This window comes from Vidua macroura, chromosome 2, assembly GCF_024509145.1.
Source record: "Vidua macroura isolate BioBank_ID:100142 chromosome 2, ASM2450914v1, whole genome shotgun sequence".
In the NCBI taxonomy this organism is placed as follows: Eukaryota; Metazoa; Chordata; class Aves; order Passeriformes; family Viduidae; genus Vidua; species Vidua macroura.
This window is the reverse complement of record NC_071572.1, coordinates 15,280,483-15,294,202: the sequence shown is the minus strand read 5'-3', so window position 1 is coordinate 15,294,202 and position 13,720 is coordinate 15,280,483. Positions and strand designations below refer to the sequence as shown.

The 13,720-nt window shown below is 38.3% G+C and overlaps 1 protein-coding gene across 4 annotated transcripts in view; it reads right to left on the bottom strand.

The window, feature by feature from the left end:
* The window catches only part of SH3KBP1 (SH3 domain containing kinase binding protein 1), a 212,823-nt gene that overhangs the window by 115,814 nt on the left and 83,289 nt on the right, over positions 1-13,720 (bottom strand). The gene's annotated exons all lie outside the window — the stretch shown is intronic.

Sequence of the window (13,720 nt, the reverse complement as noted above, 5' to 3'; positions counted from 1 at the left end):
TTAAAAGAAATACACATAAAGCTCTGTAAGTTTGAAGTTACCATTTAAAGGATTAAGTTATCAGTTAAAGGATGCAATGCATTTCTGAGGCCAGCCCAGGACAGTTACCTGAGCCATCTGTGCTTGAGATGTTCCTCTAATAGGAGACCACTGGCAAGAGAGGAAGACACTGCAGCAGTGCTCAACACTGCAATATAGCAACATGGCTTAGACCTTCAAGTCTTCTGGCATGGGCTACTGGACTCTATGGGCAACATTTACTCCTGTTTCACCTGTGCTATCACCCCATCCTTTTCACCTGTGCTGTCACACCATCCACAACATATTCCCCTCAGTCTTTCCTGATATCCTCTTATCCTGTCCTTTTTTTTCCAGGCACAATGATATTTTTAGTAAATATAGAGCAGTAAGTTTACATTTCAAGATACTAGCCTGGGACAGACCGTGGCTTCAATCTGCAATAACTTATAACTTGTGCCTTGAGCATTCAAGCTCCTGTATGTACAGTATATTTCTATTTGGTCAGCAGCCAGAGAAATAGGAAAATAGTGATTTTGATGCACTAGGACTGGATCAGGATCTCTGGTTAATGAAATATAGCTAACATTTTTCTTAATTTTTTTGTTGTTGTTTTTGTTTAGGTTTTCTTACTGTGTGGATGATCAAACACTGGCACAGGTTGCCCAGAGAGTTTGTGGAGTCTCTGTCCTTGAAGAAGGACAACCCAACTGAATGTGATCCTGGGCCACTGGCTCTAGCTGTGTCTGCTTGAGCAGAGGGCTGACCCAGACCTTTTCCAGAGGTGCCTTCCAACCTGAGCTATGCTGTCACCCTATTTTAAGGCTATTCTTTAAAATCCTTATGCCCTATGACTCCGTATTATTTCTCTGTCATTAATCTTCCTTGTCTACAGCTTGATTGCTAAAATCCAACCAAGCTTCCCAAGCTTCTTGAAGGCATTCTCCTTCCTCTGAGTCAGCCTTTGACAGGTAAAGACACCAAGAGCAGAGTTTATTACTGCAACCAGGTGTGAGCTGTCAGCAAACCCACAGAAATCCAATTTCATATATTTAATGCCTTTCCTTGTTTACAAACCACGTGTTAGTGTAACCCATCCTTCAGCTTGCCAGGCTGAGCCAAACTCCCATATGATCTTATCTGCAGCAAATGCCACTTGGGATAAGAAAGCAAATACTAGAACTGTAACTATGAGGATTGGCATTTCACTAGGGAGCTGCAGACAGCCTTTCTTTAGCACTTTTCATTCGTCTCTTTCTTCTTAACTGGTAAGACTTCCACTAAGGTAGCTGAAATACAAAGTGAAATGAAACCTTCATCACTGTAATAAAAATACTCCAGAACAAATGTTTATTTTTATCCTCAAAGAGAAATCAAGAAGATAAACTTCCTCATTTTTGCTCTTCATTTTATTTTGACAAAGATGACATAAGGTGAATGAAAAAACAATTGTTTTGTCTGCCTAGAAATATGTGAAACTTCCATGTACACCTCCATGTTATTAAATTATTTCATCTTTGTACAAAGAACATGACATCCAAAGGCATCCAATAATTCTTTCATGAGCAGCAGAATTCATGAAGCTTGGAGAACCATGGATTTGCACCTAATGCCTTCTAATCACCTCAGCCTGCTCCCACCACATCTTGCCCCCACTTCCACTTGTATCCTACACCTGCACAGCTGGGAAAGTGATAGGAGATGCTGGGACTGCTTCAGAGCAGCACAGGAACTGACTGACTGGCCAGCACACCTGTGTGGCTTGGCCACTGCCTGTTGCCTCTCAGAACTGAGCTTTTCATTCAGTTAGAAGCACTAATCCCCCTATTCCGCTTTCAATTTAAAAGAACGATTGTGCTCCTATAATTATGGCATAATTATGTTCCTCTACTCTTTTGCCAACTCTAGCTGGTGTCATGCAGAGGGTTCAAAAAATCAAGGGGAATAGGGCAAACAGATGCTCTTAAAAAAGTATTTGTTCTATTAGGAAATTAAAATAAAATTCCTAGTAGCAAAGGCCTCCAGAATGTCATGGGACAGCAGTGTCTTTGCTGTTATGATTTCAAGGACTCTTCTCTCATATGCAAACCACTATTTGTGTATTCAGAAAACAACATCAGAGCCTTCATATCGTGAAATGAGGTTTATAATAGGTTTCCTACAGGACCTTAACAATTAAGTTTTCATGAAGATATATGGCATTTATGAAGAACCTCTTTATGACAAATTTGTCTTTGCAAGGACATAGTTAAATTTTTATTTCAAAAGCAGTTCTGTCTCCCACTCTACATTTTTGGATTTGAAAAACAAGAAGAGTAAGAAAGAAAATAAAATCCTCATCGTTTTCTATATTGTATACTAATCAGTTGTCTTCTTATTAAAAACAATACCCTTCAGTGTAGCAGTTTCTCAGTGTTAGGTCCAGTGTTTACACTGAAAAGCTGAAAATGTAATAAAACCTTTAATACCTTACATAATGAAATAGCTACTAGAGATCTGTCACCTTTACACTGCAGATTGCTAGAAAGTGGTCCAGTTCCACAATAAATTTTTTTGGTCCCAAAGATAATGTAGTTTGCATTATGTTTCTAAACATTAACTTCAAATAACCACTTGAGCAGTGTGTCACTCTTGCATCAAACATTGAATTTCACAACACAAATGGTGGGGAAGCCCCGAAACACTATGCAAAGGCATAGTTCAAACAAACCCATGGGCTGGATTTTAACCACTCTGCCCACTTCTGGAAATGGTCAGTTCACACTTGTTTACTCAGTTTTTCGCACAGAATTTCCTACAACCTGACTGCAGAACATGTGCCGGTTGGGTTTGCAGTCTTTATTATAAAAACTTGTCTGCCCTTTAATTTCCACAATTCTCAAAATTGCAAATAATGAACAAACTAAACATTCTGTCTCCTATTCAAGGGATCTATTGCCAACCACCTTTCTAGTGATGCTTACTTACCCTGTATTTTCAGCTTTTTACTAGTTTTCATGGATTTTAAATTAGACACTGAAAGGCTTCTGTACAGGAGTAACCCTGTCTTAACGCACTGTACCAAATGCCAACTCCTAAGCTGTACAGAACTTCTTGTCAAAACCCTCTGCTGCTTTGCTTGCTGCAAGTCCCTCATCCAGTAGCTAACCCAGATTTGCTCACTCCACGACACATCTGGGCATGTCATACTTGCATGACTCTTCACCTCAATACCCCTTGGCTCTGCCTCTAAGGCCACAACCATTTCCACTTCTGCCAACGCGCTGTGAGTAGGGATGACTTCATGTCAGTTCCAATCTGTGTAAGGATGAAACTTCCTGCCAAATTAATGAACTCCTGGAATCCAGCTGCACAGCTCTGCTAATTCTATCCAAGGATGCAACTGCACGCAAGATCCCCTATTGACCCTGCCATCAAAACTTTCCTTAATCTGTCTTTTCTCCCTCCACAGCAGCATTACACAAACTACTTCTCTCTCCAGGTCAAAGCACTTGGCCACCACCCAAAATTTGCACCAGAATGCTAAGATTCCTTAGCATCATGTTTACCAAAGTGCTGGAGCTCTCCATGTTGAATGGAGCAATTCCTTCCAGTTTACTGTCCCTTTTTTTTTTGTTCTGTTTTCCTTAGACAGGAGATTTCCACACTTTCCAGATGCCAGGCAAGGCAGGCAGGCTGGTTTCATACCTTACCAATTTAGTAGCCTTTTTAATGGCATATGTACACCCTTCACTACTTTCTCTTTCTGAATCATACAGTTTGCTACAAAACTATTAACAGCTCTTACGCTGATGCATTTGATTAATAATATTACTTTTATTTGTGAAAGTGTGCAAAATGTTCTTTGTGCATTTGAAAGCACAAAGGTTATCAGGCTTACTGTTTTTCTGACATTACTGATTTCCAGTTTTTTCATGGTTTTTTCATACACCACATAAGAAAATACCAATTTGCATAGATATAAAAATGTATGTGGAGGACTACTGAAGCTGACAGGGCTGTAGAGTACACATTAAGAGAAATTCCTTCACATTAAAATAATTATGGAAGAACAAAACCACAACTGTCTAGATTTCAAGTGTGTAATGTCTCAACAACATTTTTAGTTTTGCTGGGATAAACATTATCTTTTCCTAAAAATAACTGTAGAGTTCCTCTTGTCTTTTCCATTACTTCTGCTACATGAATGAGAAGTTACTTCCTCAAACTTAAAAGCTGTGAATAAATAGGTCTCTGGCTCAAGTCAGCTGTGTCAGCAATGAAATCCATCTCCAAAACAGTTCTGTGATTAAAAGATGTAGAATTAGCAGGCAAGAAGGTATCTGCATAAGAATTCTGTATACAACTGCAGTGATGGTTTTTCTGGACAATGACCAATGCTTGTACCTTCCCAACACAAACGAAAAGTGAAGAGCAATATTCACAATAGAAACTAACAAGAGAGCAATTTTCTTTTGTGGTTGATTTAATCAATTACTATGAACCAGCTTTCAAAAAGTTTGATAAACCGTCACTGTCTCATAGAACTTTTGGAACTATTTTCACCTGCAACCAAATAAAAGGCAATACTGCTGATCCCTGTGTTCCTGCAGGTCCTGCAACACTCCTTTCCACCCTGTCAGATCAAGTGCTTGTGAAGCAGTGTGAGGAAGTAGGCAAGAAACAGACCTGCTATTAAAAACAAGCTTTTCTCTTGCTAGTTTAATGCTAACCTTGATCATTCTCCTCATCTGGCACCCATAATGTAGCCAAATATTTGTACCAGAACATAGGAAGAACAAAAAAAGGAAAAATGGCTCTTTTTTGGTGGCAATGCTACAGCCTCAGGCTAACATTTACATTTGTTACTTTTGTTTTCCACTACTCTATTTGCTCCATAACTGCCAGGCATGTGACTAAATCTTTTTGTTTTTCTAACATCACTGGACCTTTTTTATTAAAATAATTTCCTAGAGACTTCCTGACCTCTCATGAATTCCCAGAAGTAACTGTGACCTTTAGGATAACACTATGCTGAGTCAGTAGTCTAACAGAGAATTCCTAGGCCTAAAAAACACCAAGTCTTATGACTGCAGTTGCAAAATGAAGTAAAAATGGCTGACACTGCATCTTGCAGCTTTTGCAGAGCTAGATACCAGACTATAGATCAGGGACATCTGGAATTTAACAGGAGTCTAACAGAAGCCAGCACAAAGTACATCTGGTACTAAATGTATAGTAATGAAACATGTTAGTACAGGACAGAGCAACCAGCTTGGAAATACAAAGTAAATGCCTGAAATCCTTAAAGAGATCTTAACAATGGCATCAGGCTTGGACACATCACTAATAAAAAAATTGTCACACCATAATGAAAGAACATATTAACAAATTGTGTTCTAAACAACAGTATTATGATGAATAGAGTTCATGGAAAGTCAAAATAGTGTGGTATTAATCTGTGAATTGCCATAGTAGCATATTTTCAGTGCTAGGCTGAGCATTCCCTGGGGAGAGAGCTGGTAAAATCTGGTCCCTAGACAAACCAGTATCAGAAACAGATTCTGAAGCAGCCAAATATTTCTTGGGGGAAAGCAGATATATCCTGGGCTGTCACAGTGGTGCCAGTGCTCTCTGGTAGTTTGTGGAACAGAGTGGCAGATTCACAAATACACAGCCACAGAAGATGCTGCAGTAACAGCTGAAGTCATGGGGACCTTCACCAGAGCAATGCAGCACAGACAGAGGACCATGCCAGTAGCATAACACCCCTGCTGACTTCAACAATCATTCCCAGCTAATTTGGGCATCTGCAGGGAGCTGCTTCTCACCACGAGGAACTTTGCCCAGCCTCCACTTCTGTTTCTAAATAAAGTCGGCGCCGAAGTTAGGAAATAGTGGCTCTTGCTGTGTGACAGATAATAATAATAATCATAATCTTTCATATTGCAATCCTGTGCTTGGGGCCAAGAATCAGCCATCAGCCACTTGTCAGCAGTTCCACATTTCACTCCCTTGTCAAGCACAACCACCCTACCAATGAGCTTGGAAACTAACCATCATCAGCAACATGCTTTGAATTTTTATAGAAGATGATTCTACAAATTAACTGCAAGAAAGGAACAGGCACAAACATGTATTTATATTTGAAAAGGGAATGCAAAAAGATATAGAATAGGAACTAATGCAAATGACTGGTACATCTTAACTGTAAAATAACATTAGAAAACAGTGACATAACCATAAAAAACCAGCGTAAACAGTACTATAACATCACAACACATGACTAATAACAGCACAAGGTCCCATGCTGTGTGCACCTTGATAATGGTAGGGTAGACTATAAAGAAGAAAATTCTGAAATAAGATAAAACACGTATGAAGCGCTCAATGAATAAAATTTGGGAAACTTCATACCAGTGAAAACTAGAAATACACCTTTGCAGGCAAACTATCTTGTTATTAAAGTTACTGCACCTATATAATACAGGAATTCAAAACCTGAATGCCTAAATAGCTAAAAATGCCATCTTACTCAGGATAATCCAGGTCATGTATTGTCAACACTGTCTGATACCTCCATGTGTTTTTCAAATCTAGCAAAGCAAATTTCCCTAATTTCAGGGGCTTTTAACTCAATAAACCAAAGTATTTCACATAGTGTGTGAAAAATAATTAAAATGAATGCAGTGACAAGTTTATTCTAGGCATGATGCTTTATCAGAAGACTGGTTTTAAAGCATGTATCAGTTCCTGAAAGTAAAATGTTTCATAGAATCTGTCATACATCATAAAAGAGCCCAAACAATGTGCCTTATGGACATGGCTTTTGTACAGTTTATTGCCACTTGCAGAGAACAGCAAAGCTTTGCTTTAACCACTCTAGAGATTGCATGTACGCATGTGGGAAAGGAAGAAGGGCAAAAGCAGAGGCGAAAAATACCTCTGCAAAATGCATTCAGAGTTAAAGCCCGTCCCCAGACACACACTGTCCAAACCCCCACAAGAAGCTGGCTCAGAGGTTCCTAGGAAAGCATACTTCTGAGCAGAACTCTGCTCAGCTCTCCTAAGCCACCCAAACTGTGATGCTCCTTCCTACCAGCAGCCACAGTTCCTTTGTACATTGTAGCCCCTTTCTGCAGAAGTTTGTTCTAATTTGGGTATAAAAACACCATTCCATCAGATGATGGAGGTCTTGAATAATAATTGTAGTTTCCCCGCTGGTTCAAGTAGACAGAAATCAATAGGTTTCCTACACTGAAGTGACTCAACACCAGCAGAGTAAGTCACTTGATGCCAATGCAGACAGCAAAAGTATGGAGCTTTTTTCAAAAAAGTACAAAGATGTATGTTTACATTAAACTTTCACCTACATCCAAAAACCTTTTATACTGGGGGGGGCTTAATGGGTTAAAAAAGAAATTCTAATACCAATCATTTATCCAAATTATTTAGGCCTTCAATTCATGCTGCATGACACTGAAATTTGAAGGAGACCCAAGGAAGCTGTTGAGAGGCCCTGCTCCTCACCTACAAGCCCAGAAATCATTCAAAGGATTTTATGGTTGTCCAGGAGCCAGAAACCTTCAACTACCTCAGGATGCTGATTAGCGCTGTTAGTTACATAGCACAGCTTACTCTTATCTACAAGCCATGGGGAAAGGATGTAAACAGCTGCACAGCCCCAGCTCCAGCCCACAGGAAAAGCTAACACCAGTTCCCTGTCTCCTCAAAATCAACACAGCACCATCCCAGTTACCACCCCATCAAGCAAAATAAAGGAGCTCTGAACTTAAGATCTGCCTGTCAGTGTGCTTGAACATTTACAGGGGCATATTTAGCTTAGCAGTTACAAATTCATCAAGATAACTGAAGGAACAAAAAAAGTGTTACTGACCCAGTTTAAAGTACACCTGCAAAGTTTCAGAGCTCATGGAAAATATATTAACTTGCACAGTCAAAGTATATTCTCTTGATCCCAAAATTCAGTCCAGATAGAGTTGTGTTCTGTATTCCACAACAGTATCCCTGCATTTCTTCTCTGCTTTCATTGTGTCTACCACAGAATAAGAAGTCCAACTCTCTCCTGTCACAGCTGCTGGATGTGTCTTGGCACTGGGAAATACACAGAGATCCCAAAGTCTTGCTCCAAGGCTCAGCATCTGGTGAACACCCTGCTTATCTTCTGTTATTCCTTAATTACAGGCGAGAAGGGACGGGGGGAAAGCTTGATCTGCTAATTTTCAAATCAAGTTAGCCATGTTTTTCTCAAAAATCCCACACCACCCAGATGAAAGGCTAAAGGAGAGAGACACAGCCAGCTCAGTCTAGAGGCAAAAGGGCAGGGACAGACCTCAAGGGCAGCAAGGCCTTGCTGGGTGCCAAGTGACTTATCCACTTATCAGTAGCACTGAGAGGGACACAACTGCTGGCTGCAGGGAGACACTTCTCTGCAGAACCTTGTGAAAAAACCAACAGCCACTTTTGTGATGGGCAAAGGTAGTTTTGAGACAAGAGGTTGTTTCATTGCTGTTGTTACTTCAACAACCAGCATATTTTATTGGTTTTTGCATTCTTTAAAGGAGATTTCAATATAAATTTGAATAGAAAAACATTTTGCACCTGAGTCTGACAACAAGTTTGCTCTTGACTAGTACATTGTGGGCAGTTATCACATATTGTGATAAAAATGAGCTTGCAAATGGCTTGTACAAATGATAAATGATATATCTGACAATTTCATACTTCAGGTGTGTAAAATGTATTGCAAAGCTTTTGGAAATGAAGAAAATCATTTAACTGAAATCCTGTTAATGAAAAAGAAGCTGCCACTCTCTAAACTGTTACTCAACAGCATTTTTGCAGCATTTTTGGGTATGTGCATAAACGTAAATTACTTGCAAAAATACTTTATTCTCCTTATTCTTTCAACACTCCCTATAGCCCTGTTCCACCATTTCACTTGTTCCCTCTCACTCTCTTCCTTAAAAATTCACTTGTCTCTGCTTTTTCATTGATACAAATGTAATTCTGGGTCTAGCTTAAATAAAAATAACCAACAAACTAAATGATGACCACATCTGTTTCCATAACTACCTCCCTCTGTTTCATCTGGAAGCTGCTGAGAATGCTCAGTAGTGACTACTCTCCCACATATCTTTAGGCTTCATATGAAATGGTCATTTTCTGCCTCTTCTCTGTCCTGTCCAACAGGATAAAATTAAATTCTAAACCATTGTCCCAATTTTTTCCATACCAACCTCCCAGGTTCCAAATGCAGATCCAGACCTAAATGTTTTATTAAAACAAGCATGCTCTGTCTGCAAGAAACCTGAAAACATCCTGCTAGCAATTGCCCAAATATTGCATCTTCTCTTGCATTACTATTTTTTTTTTTTAGTTATCGGTTACCCTGTTTCATACATAATATACACACACACGGGTGTATATATAGTCAGCTCCTTGATGTGTTTTTGTTTAGTGTTTCCCAGCATGGTCCATAAATGGGATTCCCAGACCTAAATATATGACACACAAGAGAGACACTGAGGCAAACAGATGTTCAGAGGATAGAATTAACCTGAAATTTCAGTTCAAACCCAGAGTGATTTCTACTTCTTGTTTCTATAGGCTGCCTCTCCACAGAACCTCACAATACTAGCATGCCACACCAGTGGATAGATCCAACTATGCAAAATTGCAGAAGTCAGGGCTTAGCATTCATGCATTTTGAAGACTACAAGAAAAGAGTAATTGAAAAGAAAGGGTAAACAATTAGGATAAAAAAAAAAAAATGGGGGGCACTGCACAGTAAATAACAAGAAAAGAAATTATCTCCTGGAACAAGATACTGAAATCTTAGATAGAAATCTAGAAATCTATCTTAGAGAGATTATGAAACCTTAACTGAATACCAGGGTAGCAAATGACCATAACACAGGAAAAAAAATTCAGATTTTATTTATCTCAAATCATTATTTAAATTGAACTCATAAACAAGATGTGCTTGAAAAGAATGAGTGAGCACCCATTCCACTCTTGCCAAGAAGACATCACTGAGATGTTTCTTCCAGCCACAAAAAAAAAAATCATGTCAATGTCACAACAACATGTCCAGCACAGACTGATGTCTTTTCCTGCCTCTCTGAACTAAAAGCATTGACTTCCAGGGCAGTGTAACTTACCTAAATACTGGGATAATTTTCACCCCTATTTTCAAAAAACAGTACTTTAAAGGAAATGTGTATTATCTGAGATACTACATATGCATTTGCAGATATGGTATTTAAACTCAAAGGATAAATATTTTGCACATTCACATTTCCTGTGTCATTAATTTTTTATGTCTCGTTTTGGGTTGGTGTCATATGTTGCATGCATATTTTAACCTTAATAGGCTGAGCAGTATGTTCTTGTGCATATTTGTATAAACTGTATACTGATTATACACCAATTAGCTGATCTTAAAAATGAAAGGGATTTTTTTCCCTGCTAGCAATAATTTCTCTGAAGCTGGCAGTATTTGCCAGGGAACACCAAAGCCTGTCTGTGGAGAGGGCCTGAATGTGTAAACAGCAGAAGAATAATTCAACAAAAGAAAGATCAATGCCTTCAAAGTTACTGTGTTAGAAAGGAAAACCAAAGCTGAGCATACTGAGGGTCAGACACCACATCAAGCACAATGAAGGCAGTCACTTGCACTTCTTGGTAATAAAATATTTTATGAAAAATATTTTGAAGTTTGCCTTTCTGTTGAAAAATATGACCAGAATCATAGCTTACATAGATTATTTAATATAAGAGTGGGTCAACACACTCATATGCTGAGAAGCCAACAGCCTGTGTTTCTAATAAATGGGGTACCTTTTTATATCCAAATAATCAAAAAACTATCAAACAAAATTATGAAGCATTTTTCTTGCAAAATATTTTTCTCATCTATCTAATTTACAAAAAGTGACTTAAATCTCAGTTTTGCATATAACAGACTTGTTATTTATTCCTGAATTAAACCTATTATATCATCAAACTTATTTACACAAAATTTCCCTTTTAGCATTGCATGCAAATTATTTCTATTATTTAAATGTAGGCTGGAAGGTAAATTAAATAATTCTCAAGAGAACTAGAAAAAACTTTCCTTGCTTTCAGTATTTGGCTTTGATTAAGAGCATGTAACACATGATAAACTGTTCCAGATTTGCTGGCTCAATGCAGCCTGCAATTACAGTTTATAGAAAACAAATATATCCAACAAGACAATATATCTTTGCCTCAAATATGTTTACTCATATAGCAATTGTTGTTAGTTTACTTACAAAATACAATCTATCAGTTCCAGTTTTGCAGCTTCACCTAAGTAAGTGGGCTCTTGTTCCCAGACACACAAAACAGCACAATGAATACAATACTTAAAAATAGGACACTCAAAAATCAAAACAAAACTAGTCTAAAATAAGTTATGGCCATTTAACACTTAAAGGTTATTGAAGGCAAGTTTCCATTATGCACCTTTATACCTGAATGAAGATCATACTGTATTTATGACAGATCTGAAACAGTTGCAAACTTTGGATCTTGGTTTAGATTTTGAAAGTTAACTTAGAGATGGAATTTCACCATGTTGGAAAAGCATTTAAGGGAAAAAAAATACATCTTTCAGTGTTTTTCTGTTCCAAGACCTGGTTATAATTTTCCTATGTTATTAAACAATTCAACAATAGCAATAGTTTAGCTTTTTTCAAACTATCTGAAAATATTCTCAGAGAAGAAAAGGCTTTCCCACCCTGCTATTACCAAAGTGCAACAATGCCAATTCTAAATAGCAAAAAGCTAATTTTTAATATATTTTTAAAATATCAGTTTTATAGAAGTTTTAGAACAATAATTCTATATAACAACAAAAAAATCTGAAACAGAGAAAAGTTATATTCAAAGACCCACTCATGGTGAGGAAAGGATTTTCTTGACTTATGAACTATAGGAAGAAGCAAAAGAAAAATCCCTCCCAGTTTCTGCCAATGAATATGCAAGCCAACCACATCTGCCATTCCTACAGATTCAGACAGGTGCCTCAGTGCCACAGCCTTTTTCCCTGGACTGGGCTGACACTGCAGTACCTGAGGCACCCATCAAACCAGCCCAGAGCTGCTGCAGCCCTGGGAACAGCCAGAGAAAGCACAAGGCCATCACACTTCCCCAGCCCCATCCCTACACTCCAGCAAACTCCTTTCCTGAGCCTTTCACAGGTGAAGAATGAACCCACTGCAGTGCTAAATTAAAATGCTCAGTTTCCTGGATGTTAATTGCCATCACTACCCTGCTGGAGTAGATCTCAACATCTTAATGAGGCAGGTATAAATCAGGCTTTGCCAATAGACAGCCTAAGGCAGAGACACCTGAAATACATGGAAGTTACTCATAAATCTGGATATGCCACTGCAATAAATCAGAAAAAAAATGAAGCCCTGCCTATCTGAAAAATCAATACATATTAAAATACCTGACCTAGGAAGAAAAGTGTGGTAATTTGGCCAACAGTGATTTAGCAAAAGTTCCATAGCATTCCTAAATTATGTCCACCACAGCAGTGGTCACTACTGTTTCCATTAGGTCACTAATATCTGTGGTCAACAAGAAACATTAAAGGATGAGACATATTCTGGTTTTACTGCCCACAGTGAAAAGCAGAAAAAAATTAAATCCTTCCGTCTCCTCTTGGCCTTTGTAACAAAAACCTGAGTGAATCACAAATGGTGACGTACAACCAGTTATAGCCCTCACTATGTAATGGAAGTAATAACCCAGGTAGGCTACTACTGGTGGAATTACACCAACTATAATTTGTACACGTGTAATCCAACACCCATTACTGTTGTGGTTTAACCCCAGTCAGCAAATAAATATTATGCAGCCACTTATTTCAATTTACACTGATTTTATTATTAGAATCCCTAATTTCAATACAGTACTTAGAAATAATTAGCATGAAAAACAGGATATAAAGTTGGATCCTAAATACCTTTCTAGTTCAGAAATTCATTATTTTCCTCTTAGTTACTTAGCTGTTTCTTACAAATAACTTAGCTATTTTCCTTGAATACCACTGTTGGACACTTGTCAATATTTCTCAAGGAAAAACTCTCTACAAGCCAGAAGCCCAAGAGGCCAAGATTCTTCTCCTCAAAATGTAAATGCTTGCTAAAGTGCTGACACTTAAATTAGGCCAACCAAGTTAAGTAGTAAAACTACACAATATAACACCACAGCAGTAGAATAACACTTATTATCATCATCTTGGTAATAAAAACAATGCAGCAGCACAGAATGCTTCACTCCCACATCACTGGATCGAATCTGAAGTTGCAAGCAGCAGGATAACATTGCCCAAGCAAATAAAAAATACTGCCTGCCACTTTCACTGCTGAACAGTGGCTAAAGACCTTTAGATGCATCCCTGTCCTCCTCACTTCCTAACAACAAAGAGAACACAAGAAAACAAACCAACCAATGAACCAAACACAAACACTCTGTCCCTGTCCCCTTTTTCATGTCATTCAGGTCACATTGTGTGATCAATAAACAGATTGAGTTAGGATTTGATAAAAATCCCAGGACAAGAACACTTGAAGAAAAGTGGGACACTTTTTCCTTCAAGAACACTTGAAGAAAAGCCCATGGCACTAAGGGCTCCCTCTTCAATACAATATGGCAACACTTTGCA